Genomic DNA, 14,625 nt, shown 5'->3' on the forward strand with positions numbered 1-14,625 from the left:
AACGTTATACCTGCCATACACCTGAAGACACTTCAGCCTTCTGCAGGGATCTAGGCATAGAACAACCTACTATGGACCCCTCCGATCTACCCACTACCCAAACATCATACAAAAGACCACATTCCAACCTACCACGATGGCAAACCAAAGGGACACGCAAAGCACCCGAAGCAAAACAAGGCAAGGTCCGCAAGGCTACACCACCCCAGAAACCTTCTCCACACCCTGATTCGGATGAAGATTGAGTTTAAACCCTACACTGAGAATGGTTACCCAAATTCTGCTTGTTTCTCTTTTTCTCTTTTGGGGGTTTTATTTATTGTTTCCTCTCCTTTATTGGATCTTTATGGACATCCCCACTGACTGGGTGGAACTGGGAAGGTGAGAGAGACGTGGTCAGGTAATATTAAAGACATTTGAAATACTAATATAGTCTCTTTTCCCTCCCCTCCGCCCTCCCTCAATGTATTTGCAATTCCCTTTTTCCTTCGCTCTCTCTCTTTCTTTTGTTGAGATCACTTATAGTATTGTGCTACCTCAGGTCACTCTTATACAGCTAGTCATCACCTCCCAGTTTTCGTTCCATGACAGACCCACTAACTCAAATGTGGTGACTTGCTGGAATAGTGTCAACATAATAAATAAGAGACCCATTCTTTCATATTGTACCCCCACAAAGGACTGGAACTCTAATTTATGTCTATTACTAGACTTAGAGTCGTGTTTGTATTGTTTGTATTGTTGTTTTTGTTACTGTTTTTTTTGTCAAAGTTTTCAGAATATGCTCTTACTGTGTATCATATTATTTTATCTAGAAGATGTGAAGGCTATGATAAGGTTTGTTCCCTTAGCGCAGAAACAACCCACCAACACTCCCAACACAGCTCCTATTTAATATATTATACATTCACTCTCTCACACTTCTTTAAACACTAGACACATGGCTCATAGAAAAAATAAGGAACCATACCCTCTAATAATTTTATCACAAAATGCAAAAGGGTTAAACTCCCCAAGCAAACGCTTCAAAGCACTTGCTGATTTAGCGAGGAGAGGGGCAGATATTATCTACCTACAGGAGACGCATTTTAAAAAACAAAACTATCCAAAATATCTAGGCCGCACATACACCCAACACTACCACAACACAGGCCCCACTAAAAAATGCGGAGTAAGCATTTTACTTAAGAAAACATTGCCCTTCACACTACTAAAGAAAATATCTGACAAGGAAGGCAGACTCCTGGGCTTGGTAGGTCTTCTATATGGTCAACCCATAACCCTAGTAACTATATACGCACCAAATTCCACTCCTAAACCATTTTTTGTCAACTTATTTTCCAAACTACTCGATTCCTCCAAAGGCCCAATCTACCTGGGTGGAGATTTCAACTTCCCAATTCAACCACAACTAGACTGTACTAATCCCCTTACTAGAGGAAACACCAAATTCCTAACATATTTCTGGAAGAACCTTAAAGTACACAACTTACATGATACATGGAGATACATACATCCAGAAACCAGGGATTACACATTTTATTCATACCCAAATAAATCATATAGTCGGATCGATTATATTTTCACTAACCAACTCGGCCTTTCCCAAATCACTAAATGCTCAATCACACCCACCCCTTGGTCAGATCATAGTGCAGTTCAATTACATGTTAATTGGCCGGAACGCAGCACACATTATCACCACTGGACGACACCCTACTGGGTGACACAGATAATGTCATGAAATTGAGCAAAACTCTGGAGGAATACTTTCTTCTTAATGTCCCTTCAACACCAAACCAATTTTCGGTTTGGGAGGCACACAAATGTTTCCTCAGAGGCGAACTTATCAAGCTCAAATCTAAGATCAATAAGGTGAAACAACAAAAATACAAAGCCCTTACCACTAAACTCGCACATATCACCCTACAACACAAGCTCTCTCCAACAGATCCCTCTATCTTAGACGAAATAACAGCTACACGAAAGGCACTAGACGATTATTTACAGATAGAATACCATACCCTTAAACAGAAGACAAACAGCCTATTTCATTTTGAGGGGAATAGAGCAGGTAAATACTTAGCGAGATCACTCCGAAAAAGAAAACTCAAATCATACTTTACTGAAATACACACACCAAATAAACCCCCTCAAAAAACTACCCCAGATATCCTAGAGGCCTTTCACACCTATTACTCAACTCTCTATAACATCCAACCCGAGTCGCCAGCAGACCAGCTTTCTGAAGCCACCCACAATTTTCTTCAAGAATGCCAACTCCCATCCATAAACGACACACAATTAAAAGATATCACCTCATATATTACCCCGCAAGAAATCATATACGCAATCCAGGAATTAAAAACAGGGAAAAGTCCAGGCCCCGATGGGCTCTCAGCTAAATACTACCAGACATTTAGAGACATTTTAGTACCCCACCTAACGAACTTATTTAAATCTATAATAGACGGAGCACAATTTCCCCCCCCCATGCTAGAGGCACATGTGGTGGTACTGCCCAAACCTGGCAAACCACCCACAACACCCTCCAACTTCAGACCCATATCATTGTTAAATTTAGACATCAAGCTATATGCGAAAATTTTGGCCACCCGATTGAACAGAGTCATCCCAGATCTCATTCACACTAATCAGGTGGGCTTTACCCCACGCAGAGAAGCCCGTGATAACACCATGAAAATAATAAATATTATAGAACATGCTAATACCCACCATATCCCATCTATAGTCCTCTCACTTGATGCCGAAAAGGCGTTTGATCGTCTTAGCTGGCCTTTTCTTACTCAGACCCTGAAAAAATTTGGCTTCAATAATCAATTTATCCATATGATTTTTGCACTATATAATAACCCCAAGGCGAAAATAAAGCTGAATGACTCGTTATCTAACCCTTTTCACATTAACAATGGCACCAGACAGGGGTGTCCACTCTCCCCAACTTTATTTATTTTGGCAATGGAGACGCTAGCAACCCAAATCAGGACAATACCTCAGATTTCCGGAATTACCATAGGACAAAAAGAATATAAGGTCTCCCTATACGCAGACGATATCATACTTACTCTCACGAATCTCTCTACTTCTATTCCCTCCATAATGCATCTTTTTCAGAGATATGGAATGCTATCCAATTTCCGCATCAATAACACTAAATCAGAATACATTAACTTAAACTCTCCCCCTGAAGACCTAAATATATTACTAGTGCATAATTTTAAACACCAACCAAAGGCCTTAAAATATTTAGGGATCCTCATTACACCATTTCTGCAGGAGATAATTCCTTTAAACTTTAACCCTCTTAGAAACCACATCAAAACTACTCTATCCTCCTGGTCCAATAAACCAATCTCTTGGTTGGGACGGGTGAATGCCATTAAAATGGTTATACTTCCTAAAATCCTGTACATTTTACAGGCGATACCCAACCCCATTCCCGACTCTACTATCCACTCCTTACAGAAAATTATTAATTCATACATCTGGGGACACAAGCGCCCTAGGATTGCTACGCAAACCTTATACCGCTCTAAATCAGAGGGGGGATTGGGAGTTCCTAATATACTTTTGTATCGTTATGCTACACTCATGACCAGAATAGTAGATTGGTGTAAACATGCCCGACATAAAGAGTGGGTGGGCTTGGAACATGTATCTACAGGAGAGATTCAATTGGGGAGCAGGTGCTGGCTCCCAATAAAACGGGATAAAGGTACATTAGACCCTCCCATTTTAGTGAAGGAAACGCTGAATATATGGGGAAAAATCTTAAAAAAATATAAATCCATTTCTACACCTTGCTCCCCTTTAACTCCCACCATAGGCAACCCCATATTCCCGTCTCAGCTTCCTATTCACTTCACCGACACTCCTAACCTAACTCAAATGATCCCACACTATTCCCTTACACGGGATAGCAAGTTAAAACCTAGAGAGGAAGTGTCCGAGATACTGGGACTATCCCTTAAGGATTGGCTCTCGTACCATCAACTTGTTCATTATTTCACAACACACATAGAGAAACGTAATTTGTCCAGACCATTAACACCATTTGAATCCTTATGCTACCTGCCCCTCCCGGACACGGGTATCCTTTCCATATCTTATAAATTATTGGTTGCAGACAGATCAACTCACCCCCCATCCTACACGATAAGCTGGGAGAAAGAGCTTAATGAACAACAAACACCCAAAACATGGAAAATAATATATACACATATGAGCTCCTTCGCCTCATCCATGAACATAGCGGAAATTAACACAAAACTTCTCTGCAGATGGCACTATACCCCCGACAGATTGGGAAGGTTATTTCCACACACTAACTCCAATTGCTGGAGAGGCTGCACACAACGGGGCACATTCACTCACCTATGGTGGACCTGCCCGATTGCACAAGCATATTGGACAGACATTAGTAGGGAAATACAAATAGTGATAGGGACCTCTCTTCCATTCACACCTTGGACCTTTCTGTTTAACTATCTCCCACAGATAACATGTATACTAAGACTGAAACTAGCCACAATAATGATCAACACAGCCAAACGATATATTCCATATTATTGGAAACAGTCCACCTTACCATCTGTAAAATTCTGGCAAGAGAGGGTGTCCACGGCATTAGCATTGGAACAATATCATTATATAAAACTACGCAAATTAGAAGATTTTCTTTCCATCCGCCTTATATGGGAGGAGTATCTTCCCCCCCCCCACAAAAAAAAAAAAAAACCCCAGCACTACTCGCACTTATTGACAGGTCTCGCACATACACAACCCACGGCAGAGCCCCCCGAGAATCTACGCTAAATAGAACTCAAACCCATCAAATTACACATTACCTTTTGTCTGATCCAATACATAGACCTTCTTACACTGTTCTTCATAGTTTCATAAATAATAGTTATAATTATAATGATAGCTATATTCTGATTTTGTCTGTTCTTTTTGTTTGCATTATTGAATGTTTTATTGGAGAGATGTCAAGTCGCATTACAGAGGAAAAGGACTGCGCCTAATAAAGAACTCTTTTTCACCTCTATTGCAGAGGAACCTCTGTTACATGTAAACAGCTACATGAGAAACCAGTATATAATTATATCTTTGTATTGAACTGAACACATTTTATTATTGTATGCTGCATCTTGACAAAATAAAGTTTCTTTTAAAACAAAAAAAAAAAAAAAAAAAAAAAGTGTTGGTTCTGAAAGGACTCAGATGATATTGTGTAAAAAAAAAATTGGTGAATCCAGAAGCGTCTGGATGTGTTTGTGTGGAAAATACCTAAATTTGTGTATATCTGTCTAAATTAGACATGGATCCGGCAGGATCCGGATGTTTTTCTGTAAAAATGTGTTGGTTCTGAAAGGACCCAGATGTTTTTGCATAAAAAAATTTGTGGATCCAGAAGTGTCTAGATGTGTTTGTGTGGAAAACACTTAAATTTGTCTATATCTGTCTAAACTACACATGGATCCGACAGTATTCTGCTGTTTTTCTGTAAAAAAATGTGTTGGTTCTAAAAGGACCCAGATGTTTTGTGTAAAAAAAAATGGTGGATCCAGAAGTGTCTGGATGTGTTTGTGTGGAAAACACTTAAATTTGTCTATATCTGTCTAAAATAGACATGGATCCATCAGGATACGGCTGTTTTTGTGTAAAAAAGTGATGGTTCTGAAAGGACCCAGATGTTTTTGTGTAAAAAAAATGGTGGATCCAGAAGTGTCTGGATGTGTTTGTTTGGAAAAAACTTAAATTTGTGTATCTCTGTCTAAATGAGACATGGATCTGGCAGTGTTGGTACTGAAAGGACCCAGATGTTTTTGTGTAAAAAATTGGTGGATCCAGAAGTGTCTGGATAACAGTTACATTTGTGTATCTCTGTCTAAACTAGACATAGAAAACAGTTAAATTTGTGTATCTCTCTCTAAACTAGACATGTAGGCCTTGATCCAATATACAGCGTCGCCCGCAGAAGCCGGCGACGCCAAAATTTCCGCTGGTTTGGTATCACATATACGGCGTAACATAGAAGTTACGCTCGTATATTTCTCCTTCGCCCGTAGTTTTTTGGGCCATAGGCAGGTATACCAAACCTGCGCAGTTTGGTATTCAATATACAGCGTAAGGACTTACGTGGCGAAAATGGAGAAATCTTACTCCATTTTCACCTTGCCACAAAATGCAGCTGTAGTAAGCCTTACGCTGTCTATTGGAGCCCCGTAACTCCCTAAACTACCTGCCAAATAAAACCTAACACCTAACGCATGCGCGATGTCTATCCACCTGTCAACCGCGATCTGCTAATATAAAACCTAACACCTAACGCATGCGCAATGTCTATCTACCTGTCAACCGCGATCTGCTATATAAAACCTAACACGTAACGCATGCGCAGTGTCTATCTACCTGTCAACAGCGATCCCCCGCCGCAATCCCTAATAAAGTATTTAACCCCTAAACCGCCGCTCCTGGACCCTGCCACCACCTACATTAAAAGTATAACCCCCTAATGTGATCCCCCTACACCGTCGCCAGCTACATTACATACCCCCTAATGTGAGCTCCTACCCTGCCGCCAGCTATATTAAACTACCCCCTAATGTGAGCTCCTTACACCGCCGCCAGCTACATTAAACTACCCCCTAATGTGAGCCCCTTACACGGCCGCCAGCTACATTAAACTACCCCCTAATGTGAGCTCCTACCCCACCGCCAGCTACATTAAATGTATTAACCCCTAATCTAATCCCCCTACACCGCCGCCAGCTATATTAAATACATTAACCCCTAATCTAATCCCCCTAAAGTAATCACCTCTATTACCAGCCCTTAAAAGGGCCTTTTGCGTGACATTGCCCCAAAGTAACAGCTCTATTGCCAGCCCTTAAAAGGGCTTTTTGCGGGGCATGCCCCAAAGAAATCAGCTCTTTTACCAGCCCTTAAAAGGGCTTTTGGCGGGGCATTGTCGCAAGGAAATAAGCTCTTTTGCATCTAATCTAAATCCCCCTACACCGCCGCCATCTATAATAAATATATTACCCCCTAATCTAATCCCCCTACACCACCGCCACCTATATTAAATTTAGTAACCCCTAATCTGACCCCCCTACACCGCTGCCACCTATATTAAATATATTAACCCCTAATCTAATCCCCCTACACCGCCGCCACCTATATTAAATAGATTAACCCCTAATCTAATCCCCCTACTCCGCCGCCAGCTATATTAACTATATTAACCCTAATTATATTAGGGTTAATCTAGTTAATATCGTTATTATATTATATATATATTAAGTATAATAACCCTATCTAACTCTAACATCCCTAACTAAATTCTTATTAAAATAAATCTAATTAATATTAATATTATTAATTAAAATATTCCTATTTAAATCTAAATACTTACCTATAAAATAAACCCTAAGATAGCTACAATGTAATTAATAATTACATTGTAGCTATTTTAGGGTTTACATTTATTTTACAGGTAACTTGGTATTTATTTTAACTAGGTACAATAGCTATTAAATAGTTAATAACTATTTAATAGCTACCTAGTTAAAATAATTACCAATTTACCTGTAGAATAAATCCTAACCTAAGTTACAAATACACCTACACTATCAATAAATTAAATAAACTACAAATATCTAAACTAAACTACAATTAAATACACTAAACTAAATTACAAAAAACAAACAAACATTAAATTACAAAAAATAAAAAAGATTACAAGAATTTTAAGCTAATTACACCTATTCTAAGCCCCCTAATAAAATAACAAAGCCCCCCAAAATAAAAAAATTTCCCTACCCTAATCTAAATTACAAAAGTTAACAGCTTTATTACCAGCCCTTAAAAGGGCCTTTTGTGGGGCATGCCCCAAAGAAATCAGCTCTTTTGCCTGTAAAAAACACCACCCCTCCATTACAACCCACCACCCACATACCCCTATTCAACCCACCCAATCCCCCCTTAAAAAAACCTAAGTCTAACCCCTAAGTGCTCCTTACCTGTCCTGAAGACCGGCGGAGAAGGTCCTGTTCTAGGCGGCGACCTCTTCTTCCAGGCGGCGACCTCTTCTTCTTCCAGGATCCAGCTGGCGCGGAGCGGAGGAGTTGAAGACCGATGACCGCGGAGCTGAAGACCGTCCATCTGGAACTGAAGACCGGCGACGCTGGAACTGAAGATCGGCGACGCTGGAACCGAAGACCTCTGGAACTGAAGACCGGAGCCGGAACGTGGAGGATCCTCTTCATACGATCACCGCCGTACACTGAATAGGAATTCAAGGTACGCGATTAAAAATGGCGTCCCTTGAATTCCTATTGGCTGATTTGAGCCTTCAAATTCAAATCAGCCAATCGGATGCAAGCTACTTTAATTCTATTGGCTGATTTGAATAGCAAATAGAATAAGAGCTACTGTAATTCTATTGGCTGATTAGAATAGCCAATAGAATTACAGTTGCTGTTATTCTATTGGCTATTCAAATCAGCCAATAGAATTAATGTAGCTCGCATCCGATTGGCTGATTTGAATTTGAAGGCTCAAATCAGCCAATAGGAATTCAAGGGATGCCATTTTTAATCGCGTACCTTGAATTCCTATTCAGTGTAAGGCGGCGATCGTATGAAGAGGATCCTCCACGTTCTGGCTCCGGTCTTCAGTTCCAGAGGTCTTCGGTTCCAGCGTCGCCGATCTTCATTTCCAGCATCGCCGGTCTTCAGTTCCAGATGGACGGTCTTCAGCTCCGCGGTCATCGGTCTGTAAGTTATTTGACCTTATCAGTTTACAAGCTTACAGTATATTAATTTAGACAAAACCCCTCTCTGTACATTAACATTTATTAATTCAGGCAGTCTAAGTTCAAACCTTGTTGCTTGCTGGTGTTATAGAACTTGTATATATATATATATACATTTTTGTATATTGATCCCCTTGTAAGTGTGCCAATGTTTTTAACAATTTATAATGTTTTTTAAAAAAAAATTCTTGCACATCTAGGGTTAATGGTTTTCCCTTTAAATAGGTATCTCTTACCTAGTGCTGTAGCCTATGATTAAGCGCCACTAGGGGGCGCGAAACGCGTCAGGCCTTTCTTGTCACACTTTTTCACCCCCCTGTACTTGTGTCTTGCCATATTTGTATACTTTTGAGATTACTTACATTAAAGTATTTTTTGGTTTTCAACTTTAGTGTGAGCCCGCCTGGTTTTTGCAGTGCCTGCCGCTCTCTTTCCTAATTTTACCTTTTGGGCGATCCTGAGTCATATCGCAGGCTACGGCACTCTCTCAGCCTTACTCATTGGAGGACTTCATGTAACTTTCACATTTGCCGGTTCCGGTTCCGGATGCAGCTACACCACGCTCACCTTTGTTTCAGCGTGTAGCAATTTGACTCTCCTAACAGCGCTTGGCAAGCCGTCCGATTACTGAACAACCCAGACCGCCTTCATCTTCATCCGGACTACCTTCTGCAGCTACACACTGTGAGTTAATTTGTTTTTGCTCTCTAGTGTTTTTTTGTAGCGTAAAAGTATTGTTTGTTGGGATAATAGCTAAAGGATCTGTCTGTAATAATCCTTGCTGTACTACGGTTGGGACATTTTAAGTATTCACAACACCGGCATTATCCTTTGAGTAGTTAGCTGGGATATAATCCAAAGGGCAACAAAATAACATACAGTTTCTTTAAAAATGGCAGACACAGACAGGGAGGGTTTGGGATCTGATTTCACCCATTCTATACAGGACTCTGATACTAACAGCAATGTGGAAGAGACTATTGACATGTTTGACATGTATAATAGGGAGGATTTTTTTAATAAAATTTTCTCTAAAGCTGAAAGTGATATTGAGGAGTCTAGCTTAAAAGCCAATTTCAAAGCCTTACAAAACATTCTAATCTCTGATTTACGCCTGATGTGGGATATTGTAGCATTTAATAAATATGTGGAAGCGGAGAGAATCCCAAGGGGTCTTAGAATTAAGAAATATCCATCTTTTGACTTTGAAGATCCTCTGGATATGGATGATTGGAATATAGCACTCACAGAGTGCTCATTTAAACTCATCAAGGTATTGATTAGAGTTAAAGAGAAAAAAAGAACGAAGCTCAAAATTGAAGTGGATAATATTAAAGAGGACCTCAAACCTTTGGAAGTAAGCTCCAAATATTTAGAGCATAAGAAGAAACTGGATGAGACCCTTAAGAGATGTGATCAGGAACAAGCCTCTAGAAAGGGAACAAAATTTATACGTGACAAAGATGACTATGATCAGGACAAAGTTTATAACTGGGCAGAGGTGCGCCAACAGCAACGTGAACGAAAAAACAAATCGTGGAAAATCAAACAACAGATGAAAAATAAGCACAAAGAAAAAGAAAATGATAAGGATTTAATTAAGCAAATTCCTAAATCTATTCTTAAAAATAAGAACAAGAAAGCCAGGAAAGTGGCATTCAGTGCTTCAGAGGGAGAGTCCACGGATTCAGAAGCTAACATCTCAGCAGTTTCCTCTATTTCTTCTTTCTGCTCCTCGACTGCTTCATCTTCTCCTGCTTCTTCTCCTCCTTCTTCTCCTATTCCTCCACCCTCATGTGCTTTTTTACAGGTGCAGTTGGGGGAAGATTTGGAAGAACAACCGGCGACACGTTTGAAAATAAAGAAAAGTTCAGAAAAAGGAAAAAATACAGAAGAAGATGGCGTAAAGGAAGAAAAAAGAAAGATCAAGATGAAAAGGGGGCAGAAGCAATAATTCCAACATCACTACACACGGAAGAAGGACTTAATGTTATTAATATTTCAAAACATCAGTTGAAAGATAGTGAAATTGCTGTGTTATCAAAAGGTTTGGGCTTTGCTCCAACTAATAGGCTTTCATGCTTTAATACACTTTTGGATGTGAACAAATTTATACGAAAGCTGTCTTTGAAAAGGTTTTTTGCTTTGTCTAATACCAATGATACTCAGGATAATATAGAGTTGCCTATGCCGAAGTCTAATGTAGTTTCTCCACATTTACCATTTACAGATGCGTGCTCTGTAGCAACACTTAATGAGTTATACAATGTGGGGGGCACTGACCAGGAGAGCTCAACAGAAAAACTAGAAAGACCAAATAAATATAGGTCTAAGTTTTATCCTATCAACTTTAGGGGCCCTATGGTCAATGCCTACCACAGATTAGTCCAAGAAGACATACTTAAACTTGAAGCTGATGTCAGTACAGGCGGCGATGCTGCCACCCAGAATCTGAAATTTAAAGAGCGTTTAGCTATCAATACTTTGAAAAATAATGATGACATTGTCATTAGAAATTCGGATAAGGGTGGCAGCATCGTTGTCATGGATAAATCATACTACTTTGAAGAGGCCCAGAGGCAGCTCTCAGATAATAGTGTCTATAGGTTGTTGCCATACAACCCAGTACACACCTTTAAAAAAGAAATGGCTAAGCTTGTTGCCGATGGAGTTATCTTGGGCATTTTCAAAGAAGAGGATGTAGACTTATTAATTCCAGAACACCCAATTACTCCCCTGTTCCATCATGTACCCAAAATACATAAGAACATACAACACCCACCGGGCAGGCCTATTATTGCGGGCATAGGGTCTTTACTGGAACCTTTAGGAGAATGGGTAGACACTATACTACAACCCATTGCACAAAGACAACTTAGCTACTTAAGAGACACATCTCACTTGCTAACAACATTGGACACCATTCAATGGCAGTCCAATTACAGTTGGATAACTGCAGATTAGCGGCTAGATTTGGAGTTTGGCGGTAAAAGGGCTGTTAACGCTCCGCGGGTTTTTTTCTGGCCGCACCATAAATTTAACTCTGGTATCGAGAGTTCAAACAAATGCTGCGTTAGGCTCCAAAAAAGGAGCGTAGAGCATATTTAGCGCAAATGCAACTCTCGATACCAGAGTTGCTTACGGACGCGGCCGGCCTCAAAAACGTGCTCGTGCACGATTCTCCCATAGGAAACAATGGGGCTGTTTGAGCTGAAAAAAAACCTAACACCTGCAAAAAAGCAGCGTTCAGCTCCTAACGCAGCCCCATTGTTTCCTATGGGGAAACACTTCCTACGTCTGCACCTAACACTCTAACATGTACCCCGAGTCTAAACACCCCTAGCCTTACACTTATTAACCCCTAATCTGCCGCCCCCGCTATCGCTGACCCCTGCATTACACTTTTAACCCCTAATCTGCCGCTCCGTAAACCGCCGCCACCTACGTTATCCCTATGTACCCCTAATCTGCTGCCCTAACATCGCCGACCCCTATGTTATATTTATTAACCCCTAATCTGCCCCCCACAACGTCGCCGACACCTACCTACACTTATTAACCCCTAATCTGCCGAGCGGACCTGAGCGCTACTATAATAAAGTTATTAACCCCTAATCCGCCTCACTAACCCTATCATAAATAGTATTAACCCCTAATCTGCCCTCCCTAACATCGCCGACACCTACCTTCAATTATTAACCCCTAATCTGCCGACCGGAGCTCACCGCTATTCTAATAAATGTATTAACCCCTAAAGCTAAGTCTAACCCTAACACTAACACCCCCCTAAGTTAAATATAATTTTTATCTAACGAAATAAATTAACTCTTATTAAATAAATGATTCCTATTTAAAGCTAAATACTTACCTGTAAAATAAATCCTAATATAGCTACAATATAAATTACATTTATATTATAGCTATTTTAGGATTAATATTTATTTTACAGGTAACTTTGTATTTATTTTAACCAGGTACAATAGCTATTAAATAGTTAAGAACTATTTAATAGTTACCTAGTTAAAATAATTACAAATTTACCTGTAAAATAAATCCTAACCTAAGATATAATTAAACCTAACACTACCCTATCAATAAAATAATTAAATAAACTACCTACAATTACCTACAATTAACCTAACACTACACTATCAATAAATTAATTAAACACAATTGCTACAAATAAATACAATTAAATAAACTATCTAAAGTACAAAAAATAAAAAAGAACTAAGTTACAGAAAATAAAAAAATATTTACAAACATAAGAAAAATATTACAACAATTTTAAACTAATTACACCTACTCTAAGCCCCCTAATAAAATAACAAAGACCCCCAAAATAAAAAATTCCCTACCCTATTCTAAAATACAAAAATTACAAGCTCTTTTACCTTACCAGCCCTGAACAGGGCCCTTTGCGGGGCATGCCCCAAGAATTTCAGCTCTTTTGCCTGTAAAAAAAAACATACAATACCCCCCCCCCAACATTACAACCCACCACCCACATACCCCTAATCTAACCCAAACCCCCTTAAATAAACCTAACACTAATCCCCTGAAGATCTTCCTACCTTGTCTTCACCATCCAGGTATCACCGATCCGTCCTGGCTCCAAGATCTTCATCCAACCCAAGCGGGGTTGGCGATCCATAATCCGGTGCTCCAAAGTCTTCCTCCTATCCGACAAGAAGAGGATATCCGGACCGGCAAACATCTTCTCCAAGCGGCATCTTCTATGTTCTTCCATCCGATGACGACCGGCTCCATCTTGAAGACCTCCAGCGCGGATCCATCCTCTTCTTCCGACGACTAGACGACGAATGACGGTTCCTTTAAGGGACGTCATCCAAGATGGCGTCCCTCGAATTCCGATTGGCTGATAGGATTCTATCAGCCAATCGGAATTAAGGTAGGAATTTTCTGATTGGCTGATGGAATCAGCCAATCAGAATCAAGTTCAATCCGATTGGCTGATCCAATCAGCCAATCAGATTGAGCTCGCATTCTATTGGCTGATCGGAACAGCCAATAGAATGCGAGCTCAATCTGATTGGCTGATTGGATCAGCCAATCGGATTGAACTTGATTCTGATTGGCTGATTCCATCAGCCAATCAGAAAATTCCTACCTTAATTCCGATTGGCTGATAGAATCCTATCAGCCAATCGGAATTCGAGGGACGCCATCTTGGATGACGTCCCTTAAAGGAACCGTCATTCGTCGTCTAGTCGTCGGAAGAAGAGGATGGATCCGCGCTGGAGGTCTTCAAGATGGAGCCGGTCGTCATCGGATGGAAGAACATAGAAGATGCCGCTTGGAGAAGATGTTTGCCGGTCCGGATGTCCTCTTCTTGCCGGATAGGAGGAAGACTTTGGAGCACCGGATTATGGATCGCCAACCCCCGCTTGGGTTGGATGAAGATCTTGGAGCCAGGACGGATCGGTGATACCTGGATGGTGAAGACAAGGTAGGAAGATCTTCAGGGGATTAGTGTTAGGTTTATTTAAGGGGGTTTGGGTTAGATTAGGGGTATGTGGGTGGTGGGTTGTAATGTTGGGGGGGGGGTATTGTATGTTTTTTTTTACAGGCAAAAGAGCTGAAATTCTTGGGGCATGCCCCGCAAAGGGCCCTGTTCAGGGCTGGTAAGGTAAAAGAGCTTGTAATTTTTGTATTTTAGAATAGGGTAGGGAATTTTTTATTTTGGGGGTCTTTGTTATTTTATTAGGGGGCTTAGAGTAGGTGTAATTAGTTTAAAATTGTTGTAATATTTTTCTTATGTTTGT

Source organism: Bombina bombina, chromosome 5 (assembly GCF_027579735.1).
Source record: "Bombina bombina isolate aBomBom1 chromosome 5, aBomBom1.pri, whole genome shotgun sequence".
In the NCBI taxonomy this organism is placed as follows: Eukaryota; Metazoa; Chordata; class Amphibia; order Anura; family Bombinatoridae; genus Bombina; species Bombina bombina.